Source organism: Pristiophorus japonicus, chromosome 10 (assembly GCF_044704955.1).
Source record: "Pristiophorus japonicus isolate sPriJap1 chromosome 10, sPriJap1.hap1, whole genome shotgun sequence".
Lineage (NCBI taxonomy): Eukaryota > Metazoa > Chordata > Chondrichthyes > Pristiophoridae > Pristiophorus > Pristiophorus japonicus.
This window is the reverse complement of record NC_091986.1, coordinates 2407067-2413066: the sequence shown is the minus strand read 5'-3', so window position 1 is coordinate 2413066 and position 6000 is coordinate 2407067. Positions and strand designations below refer to the sequence as shown.

The 6000-nt window shown below is 55.5% G+C and overlaps 1 protein-coding gene across 1 annotated transcript in view; it reads right to left on the bottom strand.

Moving 5' to 3' along the window:
- Window positions 1-6000, bottom strand: part of LOC139274944 (dTDP-D-glucose 4,6-dehydratase-like) — a 79916-nt gene that overhangs the window by 5616 nt on the left and 68300 nt on the right. The window lies entirely within an intron of this gene.

Genomic DNA, 6000 nt, shown 5'->3' with positions numbered 1-6000 from the left:
GCCCGGGGGTGGGGGGGGAGCTGGAGGAGCCCGGGGGAAACAGGAGCAGGAGCTGGAGGAGCCCGGGGGGGGGGGGGAGAGCCCGGGGGAGGAGGAGGAGCCCGGGGGAGGAGGAGGAGCCCGGGGAGGAGGAGGAGCCCGGGGGAGGAGGAGGAGCCCGGGGGGGGGGGGGGGGGGGGGAGCCCGGGGGGGAGCCCGGGGGAGGAGGAGGAGCCCGGGGGAGGAGCCCGGGGGAGGAGGAGGAGCCCGGGGGGGGGGGGGGGAGAGCCCGGGGGAGGAGGAGGAGCCCGAGGGGAGGAGGAGGAGCCCGAGGGGAGGAGGAGGAGCCCGGGGGAGGAGGAGGAGCCCGGGGGAGGAGGAGGAGCCCGGGGGAGGAGGAGGAGCCCGGGGGAGGAGGAGCAGGAGCTGGAGGAGCCCGGGGGGGGGGGGGGAGCCCGGGGGAGGAGGAGGAGCCCGGGGGAGGAGGAGGAGCCCGGGGGAGGAGGAGCAGGAGCTGGAGGAGCCCGGGGGAGGGGGGGAGCCCGGGGGAGGAGGAGGAGGAGCTGGAGGAGCCCGGGGGAGGGGGGAGCCCGGGGGAGGAGGAGGAGCCCGGGGGAGGAGGAGCAGGAGCTGGAGGAGCCCGGGGGAGGGGGGGGGGGGGAAGCCCGGGGGAGGAGCCCGGGGGAGGAGGAGGAGCCCGGGGGAACAGGAGCAGGAGCTGGAGGAGCCCGGGGGGGGGAGCCCGGGGGAACAGGAGCAGGAGCTGGAGGAGCCCGGGGGGGGGGAGCCCGGGGGAGGAGGAGCAGGAGCTGGAGGAGCCCGGGGGGGGGGGGGGGGGAGCCCGGGGGAGGAGGAGGAGCCCGGGGGAACAGGAGCAGGAGCTGGAGGAGCCGGGGGGGGGGGGGGGGGGGGAGCCCGGGGGAGGAGGAGGAGCCCGGGGGAACAGGAGCAGGAGCTGGAGGAGCCCGGGATGGGGGGGAGCCCGGGGGAGGAGGAGGAGCCCGGGGGAGGAGGAGCAGGAGCTGGAGGAGCCCGGGGGAGGAGGAGGAGCCCGGGGGAGGAGGAGGAGCACGGGGGAACAGGAGCAGGAGCTGGAGGAGCCCGGGGGAGGAGGAGCAGAAGCTGGAGGAGCCCGGGGGGGGGGGAAAAGAGAGCCCGGGGGAGGAGGAGGAGCCCGGGGGAGGAGGAGCAGGAGCTGGAGGAGCCCGCGGGGGGGGGAGCCCGGGGGAGGAGGAGGAGCCCGGGGGAGGAGGAGCAGGAGCTGGAGGAGCCCGGGGGAGGAGGAGCAGGAGCTGGAGGAGCCCGGGGGGGGGGGGGAGCCCGGGGGAGGAGGAGGAGCCCGGGGGAACAGGAGCAGGAGCTGGAGGAGCCCGGGGGGGGGGGGGGGGGGAGGAGGAGGAGCCCGGGGGAGGAGCTGGAGGAGCCCGGGGAGGAGGAGGAGCCGGAGGAGCCCGGGGAGGAGGAGGAGCCGGAGGAGCCTGGGGGGGGAGGAGGAGGAGCCCAAGGAGCCCGGGGGAGGAGGAGGAGCCGGAGGAGCCCGGGGGAGGAGGAGGAGCCGGAGGAGCCCGGGGGGGAGGAGGAGGAGCCCGGGGGGAGGAGGAGGAGCCGGAGGAGTCCGGGGAGGAGGAGGAGCCGGAGGAGCCCGGGGGGGGGGGGGGGGGGGGGGAGGGGGGGGGAGGAGGAGGGGGGGGTCTTGCCAGTGCGCCGCAGTCGGCGAGGTAGGACTTTTTATTTTTTAGTAATTGATTTATTTTTAATTTATTATTGATGTTGTGCTGATGTTGTGAAGGTATTTCATGTATTTTTAGAATCCTCTCACTCCCCCCCCTCCCCCCCCCCCCCCACCCCCCTGGCTACCTGCGCTGATTTCTTGAGCCCAAGTTTCCACATGATTTGCGCCTGATTTTTAGGAGCAACTGGTGGAGAACGGACTATCTTAGAAATCGCAATTCTCCACATTTTTTTTCTGCAGGTCTAGTCAGGTAGAACAGTTCTACTTTGGAACAGAATTTTTTCTTCAAAAGGGGGCGTGTCCGGCCACTGACGCCTGATTTGAAAGTTTCCACAGTGAAAATGTACTCCAAACTAACTTAGAATGGAGCAAGTGAAGATTTTTGTAGAACTGAAAAAACCTGTTCTACACATTAAAAAATCAGGCGCAGGTTACAAATTAGGCGTCCAGGTGGGGGGGGGGGAAGGGAAGTCATTAAATTCTATAATAAATCCTTATTTATACTTCTACAAATATTATACAAATAAATCCAACCTGAATAAACATTTATAAGCAAAGAAAAGATTAAATAAACCATCTTCCTACCTGTGTGAAAGTGCTTCAGGCACAGAGAATGCTGCAGGCGTTCGTTCCCGCGGGGGGGGGGGGGGAGGGAACAGCTGTTTCGTTCCCGCGGGGGGGGGGGAGGGAACAGCTGTTTCGTTCCAGTGGAGGGGAGGGGGGAAGGAGACAGTGAGAAGGCTGCAAGTGCTGATGTGCTTTTATTAAAAAATGTTCAAAAATTAAACAGCTACAAAGAACTACAAAAATGGCCGAGTACCAATGTTTTTTTCACACTGAGCATGCGTGAACGCTCCAACGCGCACGCGCAGCGTTGCCGGCAGGAAAAAAACTAATTTAAATAGTACCCGCCCCCTCCCACTTACAAAATCGGCGCGAGTGTAGGCTCCGCCCCCCCTGGGCGCCGCGCCAGGCAGACATGGAGCTGCAGGGCGCTCCAGAATCGCGAGTTTTTCTTTAGGCGCCGTTTTAGGCGCGAAAAACGGGCACCCAGCTCGGAGGGGCGCCCGTTTTTTATCGTGTGGAAACTTGGGTCCCTTATTTCACCGCAAGGTTTTTCAGAGCGGACACAAGTGGCCTCATACGCTGGCCTAAGTTAGTTTGGAGTAACTTTTAGTTGGTTAAACTTGCTTAAATGGCCAAAACAGGTGTAAGTGGCCTGGTAACACCCCCTTTTGAAAAAAAAAAATGAAACTTAAAAAAAATACCTAACTAACTCACTTACACTGGAGCAGATTAAATCGGGAGAATTGCGATTTTTAAGTTACTCCAAAAAAATCTAGTTGCTCCAAAAAAAAAACGGAGCAACTCCTGGGGAAATTTGGGCCCTAGAGAAACAACATGGAGGCCTAATTCTTGATGCCTGTGTGTGCGCATATAAAGGATATCTGCAAATCTAATCTGTGCAATAGCATGCATTATACAATTACAACATGAACAGGAAGTATCACTGCTACAGCTTGTATTTATATAACACCGGACGTCTCAAAGTGCTTTAGAGCCAATGAAGTACTTTTGGAGTGCAGTCACTGTGGTAATGTGGGAAATGCAGCAGCCAATTTGTGCACAGCATGCTCCCACAAACAGCAATGTGATAATGACCCGATAATCTGTTTTTATGTTATGTTAATTTAGGGAAAATATCAGCCATTACACCGGAGATAACTCCCCTGCTCTTCTTCGAAATAATGCTGTGGGATCTTTTATGCCCACTTGAGGACAGACGGGGCCTCGGTTTAACGTCTGGAAAGATGGCACCTCCGACAGTGCAGCGCTCCCTCAGCATTGGATTCAGACACGGCAAAGGCACACCCAATCCAGTCAACCCTGTTAGGTCCTGCTCAATAACATCTGGGGACTTGTGCCAAAATTGGGAGTCCTGTCCCACAGACTATTCAAGCAACAGTCCGACAGAGCTCATACGCACATAATCATACCTTTCCGCAACACCAAATACTCCATCACTATCCCACTGGCGGGACAGACCCACCAGAGATGGAGGCACAATGGTATAAAGTCAGGAAGGAGCGTCCTTGGGAGTCCTCAACATTGACTCTGGACCCCATGAAGATTTACAGCATCAAGTCAAACATGGGTGAAGAAACTTCCTGCTGATTACCACTTCCCTCAGCTGATGAAGCTGTACTCCTCCATTTTGAACACCACTTGGAAGAAGCACTGAGAGTAGCAAGGGCACAGAATGTACTCTGGGTGGGGGACTTCAATGTCCATCACCAAGAGTGACTCGGTAGCACCATTACTGACTGAGTTGGCCGAGTGCTGAAGGACATAGCTGCCAGACTGGGCCTGCGGCAGGAGGTGAGAGAACCAACACGAGGGAAAAAACATCTTGACCTCGCCCTTACCAATCTACCTGTCGCAGATGTGTATGTCGCATGACAGTATTGGAGTGACCACCGCACAGTCCTGGAAGATCAGCAGGAAGAGCAGTGCAAGGAAGGTAGTGCAGGGGTCCCCTACGGTCATCCCCGTGCAAAACAGATCCACCGCTTTGGGTACCGTTGAGAAGGATGACTCATCAGGGGATGGGCAGCAGCCAAGTTCATGGCACCGTGGCTGGCACTGCTGCACAGAAGGATGGGAAAAAGAGTGGGAGAGCTATAGTGATAGGGGACTCTATTGTAAGGGGGAATAGATAGGAGTTTCTGCGGCCGCAACCGAGACTCCAGGATGGTATGTTGCCTCCCTGGTGCAAGGGTCAAGGATGTCTCGGAGCGGCTGCAGAGCATTCTGGAAAGGGAGGGTGAACAGCCAGTTGTCGTGGTACATGTAGGTACCAACGATATAGGTAAGAAGTGGGAAGAGGTGCTACAAGCTGAATTTAGGGAGCTAGGAATTAAATTAAAAAGTAGGACCTCAAAAGGTAGTAATCTCTGGATTGCTACCAGTGCCACGTGCTAATCAGAGTAGAGGGAGCAGGATAGTTAGAATAAATACATGGCTTGAGGAGTGGTGCAAGAGGGAGGGATTCAAATTCCTGGGACATTGGAACCAGTTCTGGGGGAAGTGGGACCTGTACAAAAGGGACTGTCTGCACTTGGGCAGGACTGGAACTGATGTCCTAGGGGTAACATTTGCTAATGCAGTTCGGGAGTTTTTAAACTAATATGGCAGGGGGATGGGAACCTATGCAACGAGATAGGGTGAAGTAATATGGAGTCAGAAACAGATGGTTGAAAGGTAAAAAGCAATCGTGGAAGGCCGAGTAAACAAAGGCAAGAAACAAAAAGGGCCACGCTACATCATAATTCTAAAAGGACAAAGGGTGTTAAAAAAACAAGCCTGAAGGCTTTGTGTCTTATAATGCAAGGAGTATCCGTAATAAGGTGGATGAATTAACTGTGCAAATAGATGTTAACAGATATAATGTGATTGGGATTACGGAGACGTGGCTGCAGGATGATCAGGGCTGGGAACTCAACATCCATGGGTATTCAACATTCAGGAAGGATAGAATAAAAGGAAAAGGAGATGGGGTAGCATTGCTGGTTAAAGGAGATTAATGCAATAGTTAGGAAGGACATTAGCTTGGATGATGTGGAATCTATATGGGTAGAGCTGCAGAACACCAAAGGGCAAAAAACGTTAGTGGGAGTTGTGTACAGACCTCCAAACAGTAGTAGTGATGTTGGGGAGGGCATCAAACAGGAAATTAGGAGTGCATGCAATAAAGGTGCAGCAGTTATAATGGGTGACTTTAATATGCACATAGATTGGGCCAGCCAAACTGGAAGCAATACGATGGAGGAGGATTTCCTGGAGTGCATAAGGGATGGTTTTCTAGACCAATATGTCGAGGAACCAACTAGGGGGGAGGCTATCTTAGACTGGGTGTTGTGTAATGAGAGAGGATTAATTAGCAATCTCATTGTGCGAGACCCCTTGGGGAAGAGTGACCATAATATGGTGGAATTCTACATTAGGATGGAGAATGAAACAGTTAATTCAGAGACCATGGTCCAGAACTTAAAAAAGGGTAACTTTGAAGGTATGAGGCGTGAATTAGCTAGGATAGATTGGCGAATGATACTTAAGGGGTTGACAGGGGATGGGCAATGGCAGACATTTAGAGACCGCATGGATGAACTACAACAATTGTACATTCCTGTCTGGCGTAAAAATAAAAAAGGGAAGGTGGCTCAACCGTGGCTATCAAGGGAAATCAGGGATAGCATTAAAGCCAAGGAAGTGGCATACGTTTTGGCCAG